The sequence below is a fragment of the Petaurus breviceps genome, unplaced genomic scaffold (assembly GCF_028583685.1).
Source record: "Petaurus breviceps papuanus isolate PSGF00001 unplaced genomic scaffold, PetGlider_PUasm1.0 37, whole genome shotgun sequence".
Taxonomy (NCBI): domain Eukaryota; kingdom Metazoa; phylum Chordata; class Mammalia; order Diprotodontia; family Petauridae; genus Petaurus; species Petaurus breviceps.
In genome coordinates this window covers 60,364,229-60,378,435 of record NW_027186296.1, presented here as the reverse complement: position 1 = coordinate 60,378,435, position 14,207 = coordinate 60,364,229, and the positions used below count along the sequence as shown (strand labels likewise).

At 37.1% G+C, this 14,207-nt stretch overlaps 1 long non-coding RNA gene across 1 annotated transcript in view; it reads left to right on the top strand.

Annotated features, from left to right (window-relative positions):
* The window catches only part of LOC138168585 (uncharacterized), a 12,594-nt gene extending 1,953 nt beyond the window's left edge, over window positions 1-10,641 (top strand). Inside the window, exon 3 of the long non-coding RNA XR_011170152.1 lies at window positions 10,417-10,641. This is a non-coding gene — a long non-coding RNA (uncharacterized lncRNA). The remainder of the gene's footprint in view (window positions 1-10,416) is intronic.
* The last annotated feature ends 3,566 nt before the right edge of the window (window positions 10,642-14,207 follow it).

The following is a 14,207-nucleotide window of genomic DNA, read 5'->3' as shown; positions in this document are numbered from 1 at the left end:
TCCATCCTTCCTTCCTTCCTTCCTTCCTTCCTTCCTTCCTTCCTTCCTTCCTCCCTTTCTTCTTCCCTTCCTTCCTTCCTTTTTTACCACTAGTTGCTAAATGAATATAATATTTGTGTAACAGACCCTCATAACAGAGAAGGTCTCTGATAAATTTTTAGGAGTTTTGTCACACTCTCCATCGGAAGAGCTCACACTCACTTTGGAAACCTGGGAATGTATATGCACAATAGATTCTAGTAGCCTGAGTCTTGACTCCACCTGCAGATATTTAGTTCACAAAATTACAGGACTAGTTTTATATTTAAAAAGATGAAACAAAACTCATAACCCTAAATGAGTATTGATTAGTTGCAAAGATGTGAGCAAATCCCCATGGCTATTTGATATCCCCAATATGGGGCTTCTCTAGGGGTCAACCTTCTCCACCCAAGGCCTGTCTTAAAGGAACATAGATTTAGAGCTGGGAGAGATCATGGACAACAGTTCAACCTCCTCATATTTACAGATGCAGAACTGAGGGCCCTGGAAGTGAAATGGCTTGCCCAAAGTTACATTGGTAATAAGCCACAGAGCTGTGGCGTGGACTCCAAATTATTTTACCCACTGCACTATGCTGACATAAACAAAGAGGAAATTCAGAAGTTGTGTCTTGAGTTAAATGTCTTTGATCAAGAGCTATGGATTCCAGGCACATCTTTCATTCTCTGTTTCAGGCAGAGAAGACTTCCATTCAGCATTACACTGAAGATGTATGAGTATTCTATGACATAGGCAGATTCAGAAGGAACAAAAATGAGGGAAAATACCCTCTCTTCTCACATTAAAAAAAGTTACACATGATTGCAATACCTTCTTAGTGCTTTCCTCTCCAGAAGAACCCAAAATAAGTACAGTTTTATATTCCCTTTGTATAGACCACTGAAAAAATATTCCCCCTGATGTATTTTATTCATCAAAAGGAGGTAAGAATGGGGTGACAGGTCTGTAGCATAGGTAATTGGTCCAGCAGTTTCTCAAGCTAGTCAAAGTGAATCCCTTGACCTTTGGATGCTATTTTCCAACTGGAAGAGAAGGGCAAAACCTCTAGAATCTTCTCTTTTCCTTACTGATAGTATTCTTATTCTTTAGCTCTTCATTTCCATCTTTAGTCTCTGCCCATGGCTACTACTATGGGTTACTACCCCTACCTATCACCTGGAGTCTTTTAGAACATAGTCCCATTCTTTCAGGAGGAAGAGAGAGAGACAAAGTTCCCACCCCTACTATACATGCATAATTATTAGGCATGATAGTAATATATGCGATAACCAGATATTGCTTGATTACAACATTGTATTTTCATATATTCAGTCTACTGTTGGTCATGTACCATGGTCCTCTGCTACACACATATGGGAAAAATCAATCAATCAACAAGCATCTATTAAGTGACTACTATATGCCATGTACTAAGAATACAAATATAAAAATGAAATAATTTTGTCCTCATGGAGTTTATATTCTATTGTGGGAAATAACATGTACATATATAAGTATATACAAAAGTAATATGTTAGGGGAAGAGAAGGCACTACCAGCTTGGGAGGCATGAACTAAGAAAAGCTTCTTCATAAAGTAGTGTTTGACCTGAGCCTTGAACAGAATAAGGACATATGGGGAGAAATGGAGTTCTGTGACTTTGGGCAAAGTAGGAAACTGCTTTTATGGGAACTCTTTTCATCAATGCAGATTGCAACCAGTGTAAGCTCATTGTGAGTAGGGATTATTTAATTCTTTTTACTTTTATCCCCAGCCCCAGAACAGTGCCTGACACATAGTACCTTCAATAAATATTTGATGGTTGATTGATTGATCTTAGTATAAAAATCCTAGGGAATAGAAGTACATAGAAATAAAGTGACTCAATGTTGATCATAGAGCTTAGTACCTAAGGAAGGGTATGAATCCAGGTCATCCTGACTCTAAGCCTAGCACTCCAAGACACTAGTTCTCTGATACCAATTAAAAATAAACAAACCTGGACCACTAACAGTCAGGATGCCATATTGTGAAAACAATGTACTAGGATTTGGAGTGTCAGGGATTTAGCTAAACTCTACCACTGACTGACTAGCTAGAATGATCTTGGTCAAGTTAATTAAGTTTGGTGAAGATCAATTTCCTCATCTGTAAATTGTAATCTGTAAGTGACCTCTGAATTCCATGCCAATCCTAACACTCCATGATTTGTTATATATTTTCATGAATGCTTATAAATTTCTCTGAGACCTTCTGATTAAAAGCTTTGGGGAAAAGAGCAAAGTGAGAGTATAGCAAAGTGAGATGGCATTGAAACAAGTTGGCGATAAGCGTCTAATTAAAAAAACCAGGCTTCTAGGGGGGATGCTTTATAAATATTCATCAATGAGAGCTGATGAACTTGGCGTTAAGCATGAAGGCATTTGCTTTGGTGAACAATGGAGCTTGGGGTCATCACGCTTTTTTGATGGATTACAGCTGTTCTCCCAGGTACTGAGTGCAGAGATAGGAAAAATACTACTGACATTTTACACAAAGGTTTTAAAGACAGGATCTATGCTTTTCTAAGTCCTGGGGTTTGTGATATATCTTTAAGTCCCTTTTAAAAATGTGAATACCTTGAAAGCTTCAATTAAAAGTGTCAAACCTGGAGTATTTTTCCCCTGAGGGTTTTTCCTGAATATTAAAAAAAAAGCAGAATTTGACTGGTATTGTTTACACAGTTGAATAAAATGTTTATGGCAAAATGATTATATATCTATGTATCTTTTACCTGATCTTTGCTCCCCTCTTCCTATCATAATTTCTAAACTCTGTGAAAGTGGGGGAGGAAATAACAATAATAATTGAATGAGATATTAGAAGCCATATCATAATAATTACAGAACATTAAACACAAAAGAATAAATCAGGATTAGGGTCTATCCCAGGATCATTTCTATTTGAACTTCATTGAGCAAGACAAGGAAAAAAATAACAGAAACAATAAAAATAAAAACAATTAATATTTTTAAAGTATTCTAATACTTGCAGGCATTTTCTATGCATGATTTTGTTTGATCCTCACAATAGCTGTGAGCTAAACACTAAATCTGTTGTTCCTCCATTTCTAGGGATGAGGAAACTCAAGTGTGAAAAGTTTCTGACTTTTCAATAGTTGCAGGAAAGAGAGCAGAGAGGGGAATCTAGGGATCTGAAGAAAAAATGCCCCTACTTAACAGCTGTGTTTCTGGCTTACACTACTTAAATTTTCTATATGAAGACAAATAATAATAGTAATGATAGATAACATTTATATAATACTTTAAAGCTTGCAAAGCACTTTATAAATATTATCTCATCCTCACAACAACCCTGAGAGGTCTGTGCTATTATTATTCCTACCTTACAGATGAGGAAAGTGTGACAGATGAAGATTAATTGCCAAGAGTCATATAGGTAGTAAATATCTGAGGCTGGATTTGAACTTAGGTGTTCCTTTCTCCAGTCCAGCATTCTACCCACTGTGCCACTTAAATCTCTCTAAATAAAATGTGTCTATCTTGGGGTGGCTAGATGGTACAGTGAATAGAGCACCAGCCCTGGAGTCAGGAGGACCTGAGTTCAGATCCAGCCTCAGACACGACACTTACTGTGTGACCTTGGGCAAGTCACTTAATCCCAATTGCCCACCCTTCCCCCCTCCCCAAAAAAGAAAAAACAAAACCAAGCAAAACAAAAAAACCCCAAAAAGCCAGAATGTGTCTATCTTGTCTTAAATGCCAGGGCAAGCACATAGTTTGGCAAATACTCTGGTGGCAAGACACAGCACTTTTTCATCTTCATTCACTTGCTTTGAAATGTTTCATGTGGTGAAAAAAAATGGTATGAGTTGAGACATGTCAAAACCAAACCAAGAAAGAAACTTAATTGTGAATGGCTAAAGAAACTTGGCTCAATCTGAGCAAATCTTCCTTTTTAAAATGCTCATGAAAATGATAAAAAGTTTTAGAAGCAGTAGTAACTGTTTACAGTGATAACTAAAAAAAAATGTAACCATGTAGTCTCAGGTGGCAAAATTTTTATTCAATCCATTTTAATTTTTGTCAGCTATTTTCTTTTAAATTTTTATTTATTTTTAATTTTCAGGATTCACTTTTATAAGATTTTGAGTTCTAAATTACCTTCTTCCCTCCATGCCCCCCTCCCCAAAATGACATGCAATCTGTATAGGCTATACATGTTTGATCATATTAAGCATTAGTCATGTTGTAAAAGAAGAATCAGAACTAAAGGGAAAAACTATGACAAAACACAAAGCAATGATAACAAAAGAGAAAATAGTATGGTTCTTTCTGCATTCAGGCTCCATAGTCCTTTTTCTGGATGTGGAAAGCATTTTCCCTCATTAGTCTTTTGGAATCATCTTAGATCATTGCTTTGCTCAGAAGGGTTGTGTTAACAAAGTCAGTTGTTGAAAAAAGTTGCTGTTACTTTATACATTGATCTTCTGTTTCTGCTCACTTCACTTAGCATCAGTTCATGCAAGTCTTTCCAGGTTTTTCTGAAATCCACCTGCTCACCATTTCTTTTTTTTTTGTCAAATTCTTTATTAACTTCTGATTTACACCATTCATTTCCACCAGATTTTGAGTTGCAAATTTTCTCCCCATTTTCCCCCTACCCACTGCCCCAAAATAGCGATCCCACAGGATATCATCTCCTCCAATCTGCTCTCTCCCATATTTTCTCCCATACCCCCTTTGACTTTTCCAGTGGATCTCTATGCCCCAGTGTATTTATAGCATATTTCCCAATTACATGTAAAAGAGTATTAATAATAGTATATATATTTGAGTATTTGATTTTAAAACTTTGAATTCCAGATTCATTCCCTTCCTCCCTTGTCACCCACCCTTACTGGGAAGATAAGCAGTAATATAGGTTGTACTTGTGTGGCTAATGCAAAACAAAAACATAGTAGATATATTATAAAAGACTGACTATATTTACCTCCTTTCTATCCCACCTCCCACTTGTTCTATTCTCTACTTTGATCCCATCCCTTTTCATAAGTGAGTACTTCCAACTTCCCTCTCCCCAGGCTTCGCTCTCTTCCATCATCCCTCTGCTCATCCCCTTCCCCCCCCAACTCTCCTGGAAGGTGAGATACCCTATTTAGTGTGTATTTCACTCTCTCCTCAAGCCAAATTCAATGGGAATGAGGTTGACCCATTCCCTTTTGCCTTCCTATTCTTTCCCTCCATTGTAACCATTTTCCCTTGCCTGTTCTGTATGAGATAGTTTACCCCACTCTGTTTCTCCCCATCTCCTCTCATTATACTCCCCCCTCACCTCTTAATTTCACCTTTTAAGTATCATCCCCTCCTGTTAAATTGGTCCTGTGCCCTCTATCTATGTATACCTGTAAACATATATACACACATTCACATATGTATTCATATGCCCATATACCCTCATACATAGACACACACACATATATTTCTGTTCCCTTCAAATACTGAGAAAAGTTTCATAAGTTATACTTATTGTTTTCCATGTAGGCATGTTAATAGTTCAACTTTGATAAGTTGCTTATGATTTATTTTCCCTGTTTACCTTCTCATGCTTCTCTTGCTTCTTGTATCTGAATGTCAAATTTTCTATTCAACTCTGGTTTTTTCAGCAAGAATGCTTGAAAGTTCTCTATTCCACTGAATGACCATATTTTCCCCTCAAACATGATACTCAGTTTTGCTGGGTGATTCTTGGTTTTAATCACAGCTCCTTTGACCTCCAGAATATCATATTCCAAGCCCTTCGATCCCTCAGTGTAGAAGCTGCCAGATCCTGGGTTATCCTGATTGTGTTTCCACAATATTCAAATTGTTTATTTCTGGCTGCTTGTAATATTCTCTCCTTAATCTGGGAATTCTGGAACCTGGCTATAATATTCCTAGGAATTTTCTTTTTGGGATGTTTTTCAGGAGGTGATCAGTGGATTCTTTCAACCTCTATTTTGCCCTCTGGTTCTAAAACCTCAGGGCAGTTTTCTTTGAGAACTTCTTGGAGGATGTTTTCTAGGTTCTTACTTTGATCATGGCTTTCAGGTAGTCCAATAATTTTTAAATTCTCTCTCCTGGATCTATTTTCCAGGTCAGTGGTTTTTCCCATGAGACATTTCACATTGCCTTCTATTCTTTCATTTATTTGGATCTGTTTAACAGCATCTTGGTTTCTCATGAAGTCATTAGCTTCCATTTGCTCCAATCTAATTTTGAAGCAATGATTCTCCTCAGTGAGCTTTTGAGATTCTTTTTCCATCTGGCAAATTCAGCTTTTTAAGGCATTCTTCTCCTCATTGCCTTTTTGAGCCTCTTTTCCCATTTGAGTAAGTCTATTTTTTGAGGTATGATTTTCCTCAGTCAGGCTGTTGACTCTTATTGTAATTTTCTTGCATCGTTTTCATTTCTCTTCCCAATTTTTCCTCCACTTCCCTTATCTGCTTCTTAAGGTCCTCTATGGCCTGTAACCAGTTTGTATTTTCCTTTGAATCTTTTGGTGCAGAAGTTCTGACTTCACTGTTTTCCTCCTGTTCCATGCTTTGCTCCTTTTTGTCCCCAAAATAGGAGTCTAATGTTGGAATCTTCTGTCTGCTTTGTTTCCTTTGCCTGGTCATGTCACCCCTCAGTCACTTGACCCCTGGGCTTTTTGCCTCAGTAGGACTCTGCCACCAGACAGGGGAGCTTTTGTCCCAAATGCTGGGGTTTTCTCAGCTGCTGGAGGTATTACATGGGTGCCCTCACGAGGTCTCCACACGCTCTGGCAAGCTGGACACTCACCCCAGGACCTCCACCCTAGACTGCAATCCAGATCCAAAAAGGTTAAAGCAAGAGTGCAATTACCTCTCAGACTGGTGCTTGGTCCCCCTACACTCTGCAGGCCAGGAGCTGAAGCTGCCACGTAATGCTGACTGGCTGTGCTGGCATCTCAGTAGCTTCTCGCCCTGGGGGCAAAAGCCATACACTCCCATTTACTGGGCCCCAAAATCCAGACTGCACTGACCTCTCACTTTGTCCTTTGCATCTATGTGTTGATAAATCTGGAAATGGCCACAGCTGCTGCTGATCTGGATTCCATCTGGCCAGCAGCTGGTCAGGACCGCCCTGGTGCTAAAGCCTTGGCGTGGGGCTGGGCTCGGCTCTCAGAGCACTGTGCTGGCCAATTCCTGCTAGCCTGCCGGGCTGTCCTCAGTGGGAGGTTAGCTTCTCTGTGTCATTTTGTGGGTTCTGCAGCTCCAAAGTTTGTTTAGAGTCCCCTTTTTACATGGATTGGGAAAGGTGGAAGGTGGGGCAGTGGGGAGGTGCTCCTTCTACTCTACTATCTTCTGCTCACCATTTCTTATGGAACAATAGTACTCCATTATATTCATATACCACAACTTGTTCAGCCATTCCCTAATTGATGGGCATCACCTCAATTTCTAATTCTTTGCCACCACGGAAAGAGCTGCTATAAATATTTTTGTACATGTGGGTTGTTTTCCCTGTTTTTCTGATCTCTTTGGGATACAAAGATCTAGTAGTGGTAGTGTGGATAGAGTAACAGGCCTATAGTAAGGAAGACTTTTCTTCCTGAGTCCAAATCTAAGCTTAGACACTTGCTAGTAGCCCTCCAGAATGGTTGAATCAGTTAACAACCCCACTAATAATGTATTGGTGTTCCAATTTTCCCGCATTATCTCTGACATTTATTATTTTCCTGTTTTGCCATGTTAGCCCATCTGATAGGTGTGATGAGGTACCTCAGAGTTGTTAAATTTGTATTTCTCTAATCAATAGTGATTAACAGCTTTTTTTTATATGACTATAGATAACTTTAATTTCTTCATCTGAAAACTGCCTGCTCATATCCTTTGACCATTTATCAATTGGGGAATCAGCTATTTTCTAAAAATTAAAAAAGACATACAAACTAAAGGAAAAAATGAGAAGGGATTGTCACAGGCAAATCTCTTCTCTTTTTGTTGACATTAACAGTTTTCTGCCTCTGCTTGAAATTGTGAAGGACATTAAGTCCAGGAAAAAAAATAACTCTCTTTGACTTGCTGTCATGTTGAGAATTTCTTCAGTTCTCAAGTTTTTGACTGTTTCTTGTAAATGGAAAATAATAAGAAATGTTAACTGTCTTAGCATTCTATAGTTCATTATTCCCTTTGTAACAGCATTTTAAAAAGATCTAAAAAGGGACAAGGATTTCTTTAACCTACTATGCACCAGGCACTCTGATAAACACTTTATTAATATTTCATTTGACCTCATAACAACCCTGGGAACTAGCTGTTTTTATTAATCCCGTTTTACATTTAAGGAAACTAAGGCAGATGGAGGTTAAGTGACCTGCCCAGGGTCATATAGCTAGCAAGAATGTGAGGTTGGATTTGAAGTCAGATCTTCCTGAGTTCAGGTCCTGCACTCTATCCCCTGTACTATGAGTAAATATTATTTGAGTAAAATGTCCCTTTAATTCAAACATGCCAAACTCACTTTTATGTACATAATGAGAAGGTTCTGGTTCCTTTCCTAGTTCCACCATCTACTAGTCATGTGATTGTGGCCAAATAACTAATTTTTTGTAAGCCTCAGTTTTCTTATCCTAAAAATGGAAATAATTATTACTGCTTGCCTGACTTGTAGGGATGTTATGAAAATTAAATAACAATATATGCATGAAAGCATTTTGAAAAAAGTTCTATATGAATGCTAAGTATTGTTGTAGTTAAGCTAACAAAATGGCATAATGCAGGGCTTTTGGTTTGTGTCCTATGTCCCTTTGGCAGACTGGTAACATCTATGATCTCTTTTTCAAAATGTGCTTTTCAAAGAATAAAAAAAATACAGAATTACAAAAGACAACAAATATATGGAAATACAATTGTCAAAATAATAACAAAGAAAACCTCCCCAAGTTTGTGGCTCTAAGGTTAAGAACCCTTGATATAAAGGATGATAAAAAGTATATTGTACATCTTCATTTATCATATAATTTTGTGGTATAATTTTTTTTTCAATACTAGAGATTTAAAAGTAGGTGGTGCAGTAGATAGAGTGCCTTTTCACATACTTAGAGAGAGGTAGTGCCCTTTCAGTGAATAGGCCTTTTTAAGAAGTGAGTCAAGGGATGGCCCCTTTAGCTAAGAAAAAAGAAAAAAAAATCAAGTGTGGAGGGGAAGACCTTAATAGCTGCCATACCAAAGAGAAACAGTAACCATTGACATTCAGTCTAAGCCAGGAGGTCCTAAAATACAGTCAATAAATGAAACTTGGCCTACAGTAAGGAATACTTATCTTCCTGAGTCCAAATCTGACCTCAGACATTTCTTAGATGTCTGATCCTGGGCAAGTTATTTAGCCTCAGTTTCTCCCCTGTAAAATAAGATGGAGAATGAAATGACAAACTTTTCTAGTATCTTTGCCAAGAGAACTCCAAATAGGGTCACATTTGTATTCATGACTGAACGACATTTTTTTTTTTGATGGAATCACTCTCTGAGAAGAAAAGAGGAAAGTGCATTGGGGAAAACTAAATGTAAAAAAGTCCAAAATACTTCTATAAAAATATCAAAAATCGTGATCAACTGGAAGAATTTTTAAAATTTTAAATATTTTTATAGTTTTAGTGATTCTGTAGATCTTTCTTCTCTAGTCTTTTCAAGAAATTCTTGAGGTATATTGATTCACTTTGATAGGTGATACAGCTTTAAGAATAACAGGTAGAAATGACTTTGAAAAATACACTGCTATGCAAACATTAAGTGTTATTAATATGGGTCTGCAGAACAAGAAATAAACTTACTAAAATATGTCCCCTCTCACTGCCTAAATGCTTAACCTTCTTGCCCATTTATCATGCCTTTATTTTGCATGTTTTGGTAAGTTTATGCTGTCTCCCACAGAAGGTTTTATTTTTGTCTTTGCATCCTCTGAGACTAGCAGAATTCATGGTACATGATTGGTGTGTGATAACAAAAATAATAGCATTTATATAGCCCTGTAAGTTTTGAAAAGCATTTTGCATATCTTTTTATATTTTATATTATTATTATATTATATAATATATTAATGTAATCAATATATTACATAATATAAATTAATACATTATTTTATATTACATATTAATATATAACTAATATATTATAATATATAATATAAAACTAATAATTATATTAATTTATAATATATCATTTTATTATATATTAATGATAATGGACATGTTTATATATAATTAATATATTATATATTAATATATAATATGTTGTTTTATATTATTATAATTTTATATTATAATACTTTGTATTATTTCATTTAATCCTCACAACACTTGGAGGTAAGTACTATTTTTATCTCTATTTTACAGATGATAAAACTGAAGCGGAAACAGAGGTTAAGTGACTTGCCCAGGGTCACACAGCTGATAAGTACCCAAAACTAGATTTGATTTTTGCCTCCAGGTGTAGCCCCTATTCACTATGCAAATTAAATGCTGGTTGAAGAGAACAAGCGTTGATCAGACTCCTACCATATGTTAGGCACTGTGCTAACCACTTTCCAGTTATATCTCATTTGATCATCACCACAACTCTGGGAGGTAGGTGCCATTATTGTCTCCATTTTACTGTTGATTGATTGGGTTACCCATTCCCTCTTTCAATAGCATGAAAGGCTTTAGCTCCTCAGCCTCGACTTTCTATTTTTTGATAACCCTTCCTCCCATCCCAATTCCCCATTCTCATCACCATCCCATACCTATGGGATTATGTGTCCTCCCTTCCCAACCAACCTCCTTTGTTCCTTCCCCCACTCCACAATGCACCTCTCGGATATCAGCCTGATTGAGTGGGCTTTGTATATTTGACCCTCACAAAACATTTACCAAACTCATTGCCTAAGCCCAGAAGGGGGACAGCAGCTGAGCAGATGGAAGAAACCTCAGATAAGAGAAAGTAAATTGGAAATGAAGTTCACTGCCATTTGGAATTAAAGGAACCAAGCAATAGCTTGTTAGCTTATTACCCCTAGGGAATGTTTCTGGCCCCCTCGAATCTGCACTGGAAAAGAAGCTTATAGCAAAATATTCATCCCATTTTATTGCTTTGGGCAGAAGCAAGAAAACTAAAGCTGAAGACTTAAAATAAAGAAAGAAAACTAGAGGCCTGAGAGATGGTCACTGCAGAACATTCTCTGGACTTTCCATTAGATGCCATTCATCAAGCTGGTTAGGCTTGTTTCTGAAATAATGACAGGTTGGGTTTCATCTTTCCTTGAAGCACCTGCTCCCTCTTTTTGCTTTATATCTGTGTTGTTTGATCCGCCCAGCAAGTACTTCCTCTAAAGGCAAACATCAGAATCTACAAATGGAAAGTACGTAGATCCATTTACTCTGTGCCTTAGAGAGGCACACGTGATATTCTCTATTTCTTCTTCTCTTCTCTGCCCAAAAGGCCCCATCAAGGTCAGGGTCTCCTCATTATGCTGGATTCTAGCTCTAGTTCTGCCCACTAACTAGTTGGGAGAACTGTGGGCATTCAAATTAACTAACTATAACTATTTCAGGGCTTCATAACTGTTTTTATGTCAGGGTCCTTTTCGGCAGTCTGGTGAAACATATAAACCCCTTCTCAGAATAATTCTTTAAATGGATAAATAAGGAAAACACATGAGATTATAAAGGAAACCAAATATATTGAAGTACAGTTATTTGAAATAATTTAAAAATCAAGTTCACAGGACCCTGGTTAAAAAAAGCAGAGAAATCAGAGGTGGGAAAATGTTGTTTAACAAGGGAATTGGTAGGAGGAAAGTGATCATTTGTACTTATTTATCTAGGAGATTTTTAACCAGTCGCTTCCATACATAATAAATGTGGCCTTCCTTTACAAGAGATGCATAATTTGAGAATTAGCTCTCTGATGAGTCTATAAACCAATAAAAGATTCCAATCTGGACTCTCCCTGTTATGTCCTAGGTGAATAGTAAAGGAGGTGAGGTGGATTTCCTTCTTCTTGCCCATATCCTCTCCTCTGTTGGCAGCCTCTTGCTACCCTTCCAATGGTAGCCAGTACTCCATTCAGCATCAATGTCCTGGGTATTCCTTCTTATCCTTTACCATGTGAGAGCTGCCTCCTCCCTCCAACCAAGTGCTGCCCAATATTTTCTCCACTTTCTTTTCAAAGCAGAGGTATCTTAAAATTCTCTATTCTCTTTGTCTATTGAAAAAAACAGAATAAAACCAGTTTCTTAAATCGTTGCAATCTTCAAACTCCAATGTACATAACAAATTTGCCACTGTGTGAGACATTGGACTAGAAGCCAGAAGAGCTGGATGCAGATGCTGGCTCTGTGACTTTGGCAGTGCCCCTACCCCCTGGCACATGGTAGGAACTTAATAAATGTTGAATTGAATTGGCAACTGATTTAAACTCTGCTTCTCAGTTGCTTTCTCTCTATAGAGATTCAGTTTAGTTCAACCAACATTTATTGAGCCTCTACCATGTGCCAAGCACAGTGTTTTGGGGTTGGGGGTACTTCCAAGGTCATAGAACTAGGATTTGAATTAAAGTATGCTGGCTTCTATTCCATTTCTTTTTCCATTGAATCATAGTATTGTAATGAAAACATATATAGAACTTCAAGGTTTATAAGATTCTTTACATGTATTAACTCATTTGATCTTCACAACAACTTTGTAAGGTAGGGGCCATTATTATCTACATTTTACAATGGACAAAACTGAGGCTCAGATTAAGTAAATTGCCAGGGGCACACAGTTATGGTAGGATTTGAACTCAAATCTTCCTGACTCTAAATCTGGAGTTCTATCCACTTTACCACCTAGCTATCTCTGAACTATAAATCATTTCTGTGACTTAGAACTTGAAAGTGATAATAGTTTATTAAAAATTTTTTTGATAATAGTTTAACTTGTATAAAATACTGTTTGTGGAATTTAATTGAATTGGCAACTCAGTTAAACTTTTTTCTTCAGTGCCTTTATCTATGAGATTCAGTTTCATTCAATAGCATAAGCATTTATTGAGTGCCTACTCCATAGGGTGAGTCTTGCCAAAAGCTGGAGATATAAAGACAAAAATGAAAGTAATCTCTGCCTTGAAAAAGTTGAGTCTAATGGAAGAGAGTTTGTAGATGGAGTAAGTACTTCAAATGGGTTCTAGTCTCAATTTAACCATGTACCCTTAAGCAATCACTTAATCCTATTTCCCTCAGTTCCTCATCTGTTAAATGAACCGGAGAAGGAAATGACAAACCCCTCTAGTATCTTTGCCAAGAAAACCCCAAATAGTGTCAGTCAGACATGACTGAAACAGCTGAACAACAACAATAAATGAAAAGCATCACAGCCAAGGCCACTGTTGGAATGGTGGTTTGTTAGATTGTGATTTCCTTGAGCATAGGCATTGCCTTTTGTTTCTTTTTGAATCCCTCCCACTTTGCCCAGTATCTGAAGGTAGTAGGCACCTGATAAATATTTATTGGCTTACTGATTAGACAGGGGCCAGAGTGATCATAAAAGATGGATTTTTGTCAAAATAAACCACAGGAGCAAAGAATTGGAAACCAAATGGGTGCTCTTTGATTGGGGGATAGTTAAACAGACTGTGGCATGTAACCATAAAAAATAAGTAAAATTTGAGGAATTCAGAGATATACCTGATGACTTTTTCAGAGTGCAATAGGTAGAACTGATACAAAATGACTATTAGAATGCAAATTAAAAGAATGATAAAATGAAACTGAATGTTATATAAATACACTGGCCAAGCTTGGCCCCTGACAAGAGATGAGGAAATTGAGCTTTCTCTTTTGGTTGAAGAAGTTGAGAAACTATGAGGCTGGAATGTTGCTTGCATTGACATCAACATGATGCTTGGTTTTGTTTTGCTGTTATAAAGAAAGTCTTTGTTATAAAGAAAGTCTTCTTGATAAGGGAGAAGCAAATGTGATATAATAGCAAAAGACATTAATAATACTTTTAAAATTAAACATGATGGATTCAAAAAAGAAAGAAAGAAAACCTCAAGGAGTAGGTAGGGTCTTCAGGGTCATCTTCATTTTCAGTTTCTCTTTCAGGTGTGTTTGTATATGTGTGTGTGTGTGTGTGTGTGTGTGTGTGTGTGTGTGTGTGTGTGT